Here is a 6,771-nt window from a genome sequence, read left to right on the forward strand (position 1 = left end):
AATATTCACAAATTTTCGGCACGAACGAAGTAATTGTGGGTAATTTCATTATTGGCCGAGATGGTGCTTCATGCTAAGCGCCAGCTCCAATATACCACAATACAATATACAATACACAACATACAATATACAATACAATACAATATCTCATCGTCAAAGAAAGCTTAGTGACGGAATGTGACTCCTGCTAGGTCAAGCGTGGCGTATTTTTACATTTGTGTCAAGCAAATAGTAGAACCATGTGGGGCTTTCCTGTGTGCTTTTTATTTCATGCTTTTTGGGGCAGGTTGTATAATATGTACAATGCAAGTCTTCGGCATCAAGTCTGAATACTCGTATTGAGGACGTAGACACGTGGGTAAAGGTAGATGGACTACACGGTCGCCGAATTAACTGAATTTATTGGTAATTAACATGCGTAAACTGATGATGAGGAGTACACTGCAAAGCTCGCAATGCGAAATTTGCACGGCAGTTCTAGTTTCAAGTCGTATTCACAGGCACAAGAGAAAATGAGCTTTATCGCGCAATCATTGCTCCGTATACTTTTGTGCACGTGTTCGAATAATACGGGCTCGAATATCTACGGGCCATTGCCTTTTACCAAAAGTGCTTGACATTTCTAATCTACACATTTTCTTGTCTTTGAAAATGGACTCCTTTGAAGTTGCATGAAGTGATTCTGATGCCTAACGAGCTTTTTATAAAGCTGTGCTCATTTAGGCGTCATGATGCATGAGGTTGCACCAGATGGTTGCAGTTGCAGTTTGCATGTGAAATGGTTTTGAAAAATGAAATGGTTTCAGCGTTCCTAAATATGATTATTATTGTGTATTCATAGTGGTGCTAATGGTGCTAATTGTGGTGCTGACAATTATTGGTGCGAATGTCAGCGCTCTAGAGGAAGTTTCCAACACCTGGATTTCACAGCACCCTATGGTGTCTTATTCCATAGGTCCCACATATGTCGGAAGTAATACAGACGTCGCCATAAGAGAGCCACGCGCACCCCCCCCAGGTGTTCCTCGGGAACATCGCCACGAATCGCCGCCATTGTAGAACAAAAATTTATTTTCGTTTACCCCAGTGATTTCGCGTTCTGCGTTTTTGCCGAATAAAGTATCTGATACCGTGCGCTGTGCAGTCACAACTGGGTGAGTCAATGTGTACCTGCGCTCAAAACAAGGTATTTCCGGAGCAGGGTGTAATAAAAGCTTGTTCAATCGGGGGGCGTAGTCCAACGAGAACCTCGGCCAATACCGAAGCCACGAAATACTGCCGATCCTGGAGACAGTGCGAGCAAAGGTAGTGGCTATACGGGTTGGTATTGATTCCGTTAGTCTGTCACCAGAAGAAAAGTGCAAAACGTTTGCGTTGTGGCGAGTCCAGTTTCTGCATGAAATCAAGAAGCGTGTTTGGTTAGACTGCGAGAAGAAGCGCTTTGAGAAAATGTGCCAGCTGAACAGTTTCTTGGAACCGAAACGCAATCCAGCTGCGGAGGAGGCCGAACTTACACTGGTTTTTGTAACTTTCTGGGATAAATTCATATTCTTGTTGTTGTTGTCTAAACGGGGAGAAGCATAAGGAAACAACGGGACCAGTTTCTTGTCGATAGCACTAATATTTGGTTTTAGTAGGTAAGTTCATACTTGCAAAAGTTAAGGCTCAAGATGATATGTTGTTCCAATTCCGCCTATCTAACTTTCAGGCGCATCTTATAACTAGGGCAGCTAGACGAGGTAGTGAAACAATGGTCTTCATTAACGCTAAATAGTTAGTTACACCGTTTTCGTTTTCAATTTAGGCTCCTGAAAGCTTTGCATGCTGCCTGGGCACTTTTGTCACTGCTCTCTCGTCAATCGCAGTGTATCGTCTGCCGTCAAACACGTGCAGTCATTTCTCTATGAACGGAAACGAAAGGTAGATGTCTTAACCCTCTCACAATAACATGTGCATTATCAGGGTTAAGACATAACATGTGTTACATGTTATGTCTTACCAATAACACACAATAACATGTGTGTTAACAGACAATAACATGTGTTAATGCACATTATCATGTGCATTAACATGTGCATTATAATGAAATAAAGAGCGCTATGGGGATACAATAGGTACGAGGTCCTCTGAGGTATGTGGAAAGGTGTAATGGTTTCAAAACTTACTTCTGGAAATGCGGTTGTTTGCTTTAAATCAGGGGTACAATCATGACTCGATGGGAACCAAAGGGCAGCGGGTCGCCTCGCATTGGGCGCTCACGGGAAGACTACAAATGAAGCTGTGCAGGGTGACATGGGCTGGACTAGTTTTGAAGTGAGGGAAGCTCGCAGTAAAATTGAGTATGAAGAACGGCTGAGGAATATGAAGGAATGTAAATGGGCTGGGAGAGTTTTCAGGTATCTGTACAGGAAAAACATTGATTCACAGTGGAGGAAAAGGACTAGGGAACTTACCAGCAAGTATGCGGCATGTAGGGTGCGCAACACAGCAACAACGAAGGTGAAGCGGAAGGTCAGAGAGGCTGAAATAATCTCATGGGTGGCGGCAATGGAAAAGAAACCTGCCATGCGTAACTACTTAAGAGGAAAAAACGAAATCAGGAAAGAAACAATTTATGATAACTCAAAGGGAAGCTCATTAATTTTCGAAGCGAGATCGGGATGCCTCAGTACACGCACCTATAACGCGAGATATAAGACGGAAGAAGAAGCATATGTTTGCTGCGGTAAAGCTAGGGAGAATACGGAGCTTGTTTTATTAGGATGTGAAGACGTCTACCCAGAGGTGGATTTAGGCACCACTGGCCTCCTTCAAGCCCTTGGGTTCAGAGAGAGCAGTGGAAAAGTAAACATGTCCGCAGTAGGCGTTAGTAAGAGGCGATTGGAGGATTGGTGGAAGAAAAGTAGGGAAACGGCAAAAAACGGAGACGTACAAAAGCACAGTTCGCAATAGGGGATCAGAAAATTTGGTTGTGGGAATTTAAAGTGTTTTCTTTTTCTTTTTTATTGTTTAACCTAGGTAGGACATTAGGCAGTATAATAGCAAGAGCTTGGTGGCGCAAACCACCGCCCCCCCGTCCCAAAGGGGACGCTCATAACATCCATCCATCCAAAACTCCCGCGCTGGTTCCCCATAGGGAGCACTCATGCCTCACGCGCAACCAGACAGAGCCGTTTCGGGGAGGGAAAGGCAAGGAAAGGGTTTCGCGCGCGCAGCACCGGCTTCGCTTCCGTTCGGTTCAGTCTCGGAAAACAGATGACACGGCCACGCATTGTGCGTTGCCCCGAGGAAAGGGCACCGTTCGAAAAGCGGCAGCGAGAACTCACCCGTGAAAGGGTTCGCTGTCGGCGCACCGATCCAGCCGTCAAGGCCGTTCGAGCCAAGGCAGTCCGACAGCAAGGAGAAGATCCAGAGCTGAGGGAGCGGGAGGCTGAAGAAATCGGGCACGGTTACCTGTGGATTACATAACCTCGACGAGGGTCAAGTGCACGGAGGGCAATCTTCGCTTACCCCCATTTTCCGGTAGGGGAAGGGTTGGTCATTTTTTTTTAAAGCGAAGCTTGCTTTGCCTCTGTCTTCGACTTTCCGCCACCGCCGCCGCTGCTGCTGCTATAGCTGTTGTCTTGCGCGCCGCTACAGCCGGCCGCGTCTAGACGGGGTTGAGACGCACGCCACTAACGCCGGTCGCTTGGGGACGCGCTTGAGACGTGGTCTTGTCACAAAGAGATAAAAGGGATGCGCTGTCGGTGCTTTGCTTCAGGAAATTTGTTTATGAGCTGTCATTCTCAAAATTCCAAGCAATAACTTTGTAAACACAGTAAGACAAGGTCTGCGCCCTGTCTTACTCGGTTTACCGCAAATCACATGATACCGGCAACGCTGACGCACTATCACGCCTGCTGCTTCAGAACACAGGTGACGGGTACACAGAAAACGTGTGTGACGTGTACATAGGTTTTGAAGCGAAAAGCTTCACTACACTAGTCAACATTGCGCTTCGCGCGACCCGGCGTATGTCGGAGCACGAGTGACGTCACGCACGGCGCAGGTGGCCACTGCCACGCGCTATGCGTCATCGTTTGACGTTCGCCGCAAGCGCGTGTTTATCGCGGAGGCCGACTATATAACCGCTTGCCAGAGAATAGGCGTGCGCATTCGACATGGAAGGAGAAGAGAGTGATACGACCGATACAGAAGTGCTACCACGGGAGTTGGCTCAAAAGGAGCGAAGAAATGAAAGGCTGAAAGCTCAACGAGCGTCCGAGACACCCGAACAACGAGAAGAACGTCTCGCTAAACGACACGGCAAAGCAGAGTCTGAAAGGCCAGAAGTACGACAGGCACGTCTCGCTAAACGGCGTGAAAAGGAAGCTGAACAGCGACGTTCCGCCATGTCAGTTGAGAGTAGCCAAGATGGTGAAAGTTCGGGAACTGCTGAGCAGTGGCGAAGGAAGAATGAAAAGGCCAGAGCCAAACGAGCTAGTGAAACACCCGAGCAATATCCAAAGGCTAAATCATAAAGCATAACCATAAGCTAAACCGTAAGCATAACCATAGGCTAAATCATAAGCATCACCGAACCTTTTCGCTTCGAGATATCCAGGCTTAACCTTAGCTAAGCTCCAGCCAATTTTTTCTATGCTGGACGAGCTCCCACTCTCGGCAGAAGACATTAGAGGGGAAACAAGCAAAGACAAGCAGTTATCAAAGGTGTTGTTTTACACGCAGGTCGGCTGGCCTTCAAAAGTGTCTGATGGCGCTTTGGCACCATATTTTGTGGGACGAAGTGAGCTTCCTGTTGACAGAGAATTCGTGACGTGGGGAAATCGAGTGATAGTGCCAATGTCTCTTCGCGGAAAAGTGCTATCATTGTTGCACGAAGGCCATCCTGGAATGGCACGTATGAAAACGCTGTCTAGAGGCCACGTGTGGTGACCCCGCCTTACGCAAGACTTTGAACAAACAGTGAAAGAATGTGTCACAAGCCAGTTGGCCCAAAATGCGGCACTCAAAGTTCCTGTAATGTCATAGGGAATGTCTAGGCACCGGTGGGAGCGTGTGCACTTAGATTTTGCTCATCGTGACCAGCATTGGTTTCTAGTGCTAGTTGACTCCTATTCAAAGTGGGTCGAAGTGCTTGTCATGAAGTCAACTAGAAGTGAAAAGACAATACAGAAGCTGCGCACAGCATTTGCCGCGTACGGGTTACCAGAAGAAGTAGTAACAGACAATGGCCCGCAGTTTACATCAGCACCTTTCGAGACATTCATGAGACGGAATGGCATTCGGCACATTAAATCGCCTCCTTATCACCCAGCATCGGATGGCAGCGCGGAGCGTTGTGTACAGACTTTCAAAAATCTTTTTAAGCAGGTCATGGACGAACAAAGGAATGGGCAGATGAAGTCTCTCCAGCACCGGATAGACCAGTTCCTATTCAATTATAGGAACACGCCAACGGGGGTCACTGAAGACACACCGGCCCAGCTATTCTTATCGTGGAAACCTAGGACAAGGTTTAGTCTTCTCCATCCTGATATTGAGCAAAGGATGAAATAAAAACTTAAGCGAACAAATCAGTCGGCAAATCAGCGACGAAGTAGGTGGAGGGACTTCGGGGAAGGGGAAGGCGTCCTTGTACAGGGTCTACGACCCGGGGAAGAGGACTGGTTGAACGGCAAGGTAAATAAACGTGTAAGTTCAAGCACTTATGTGGTCGGGATAGGCAACGAAGAGCGGTACGTTCATGTTGATAATCTGCGACCGCGAGCATTCCAGGACTGCTTCTGCAATCGGATCATGCGCCATCTCCAAACCCCGAACCGCCAGCATGTAGCCAAGACATTGTGTCTCGCACGTCTCAAGCTGCACACCCTGTAAACGATGGTGGGGCGCGAGAGACAGTTCAGGCGCCGTCTCCAAACACCGAGCCGCCAGTGTGTAGCCAAGACATTGTGTCTCGCAGGTCTCTAGGTGCACACCCTGTAAACGACGAAGGTGCGCGAAAGACGCCTGACACCGATCAAGTAGGTGAGGAGGCAGTAGCTACCGACAAACACGCCACCCCTCCGGATCCGTCGTCTGCAGGCGGGGAGTCCAGCGGTGGCGCATCGCCATCTTCCCAACAGGAGTTCGACGCAGCACCCGGCAAAGACGACCACCCGACCGCTACTAACAACATTAAGGGGGGGGGGGGGAGCGAGTGTTGTGTCATCACCCCTTAGATAGAACCTGTAGTGGCACTCTGACGTCACTGAGGTCTTGAATTGTGCATCTTAGATAGAACGCACCTGCCTGTGTGTGTGGGTATGTGTGTGGTGTCACTGATTAGTAGCTCTGTATAGCTATATAAGACGGCCACGTAAGTGCCTTGTGCTTCTTTTCCGTTGTATTGCAAGTGGCAATAAACATATGTTCTGGCAAGTAGGCTACTGCGTACTTGAAGACACACAATTTCTACTCAGCTCCTTACACTCAATTACTAACGTAATCACCTCGGTTGGAAAGCGCTATTAGCTTCTGTAATATGCGCACCTGTCGCGAATGCTTACAATGTGTTCCTGCTTCCCACATTAGCCTGCAGTTGTAATGATTAGCATATCAAGAAAACAAGCCGTACATTCGGGGCGCATACTGCAATTATGTCGGCTTTCTAGCACTTGCACGACGTACTTCGATGTGATTTCGTACAATAGCTGGCATCACCATTGCATTTCTTGTTGCATGTCGATTTATATTTATTTTACCCATTCACAACACTTCTGCCTTATA

Source organism: Dermacentor andersoni, chromosome 7 (assembly GCF_023375885.2).
Source record: "Dermacentor andersoni chromosome 7, qqDerAnde1_hic_scaffold, whole genome shotgun sequence".
Taxonomy (NCBI): domain Eukaryota; kingdom Metazoa; phylum Arthropoda; class Arachnida; order Ixodida; family Ixodidae; genus Dermacentor; species Dermacentor andersoni.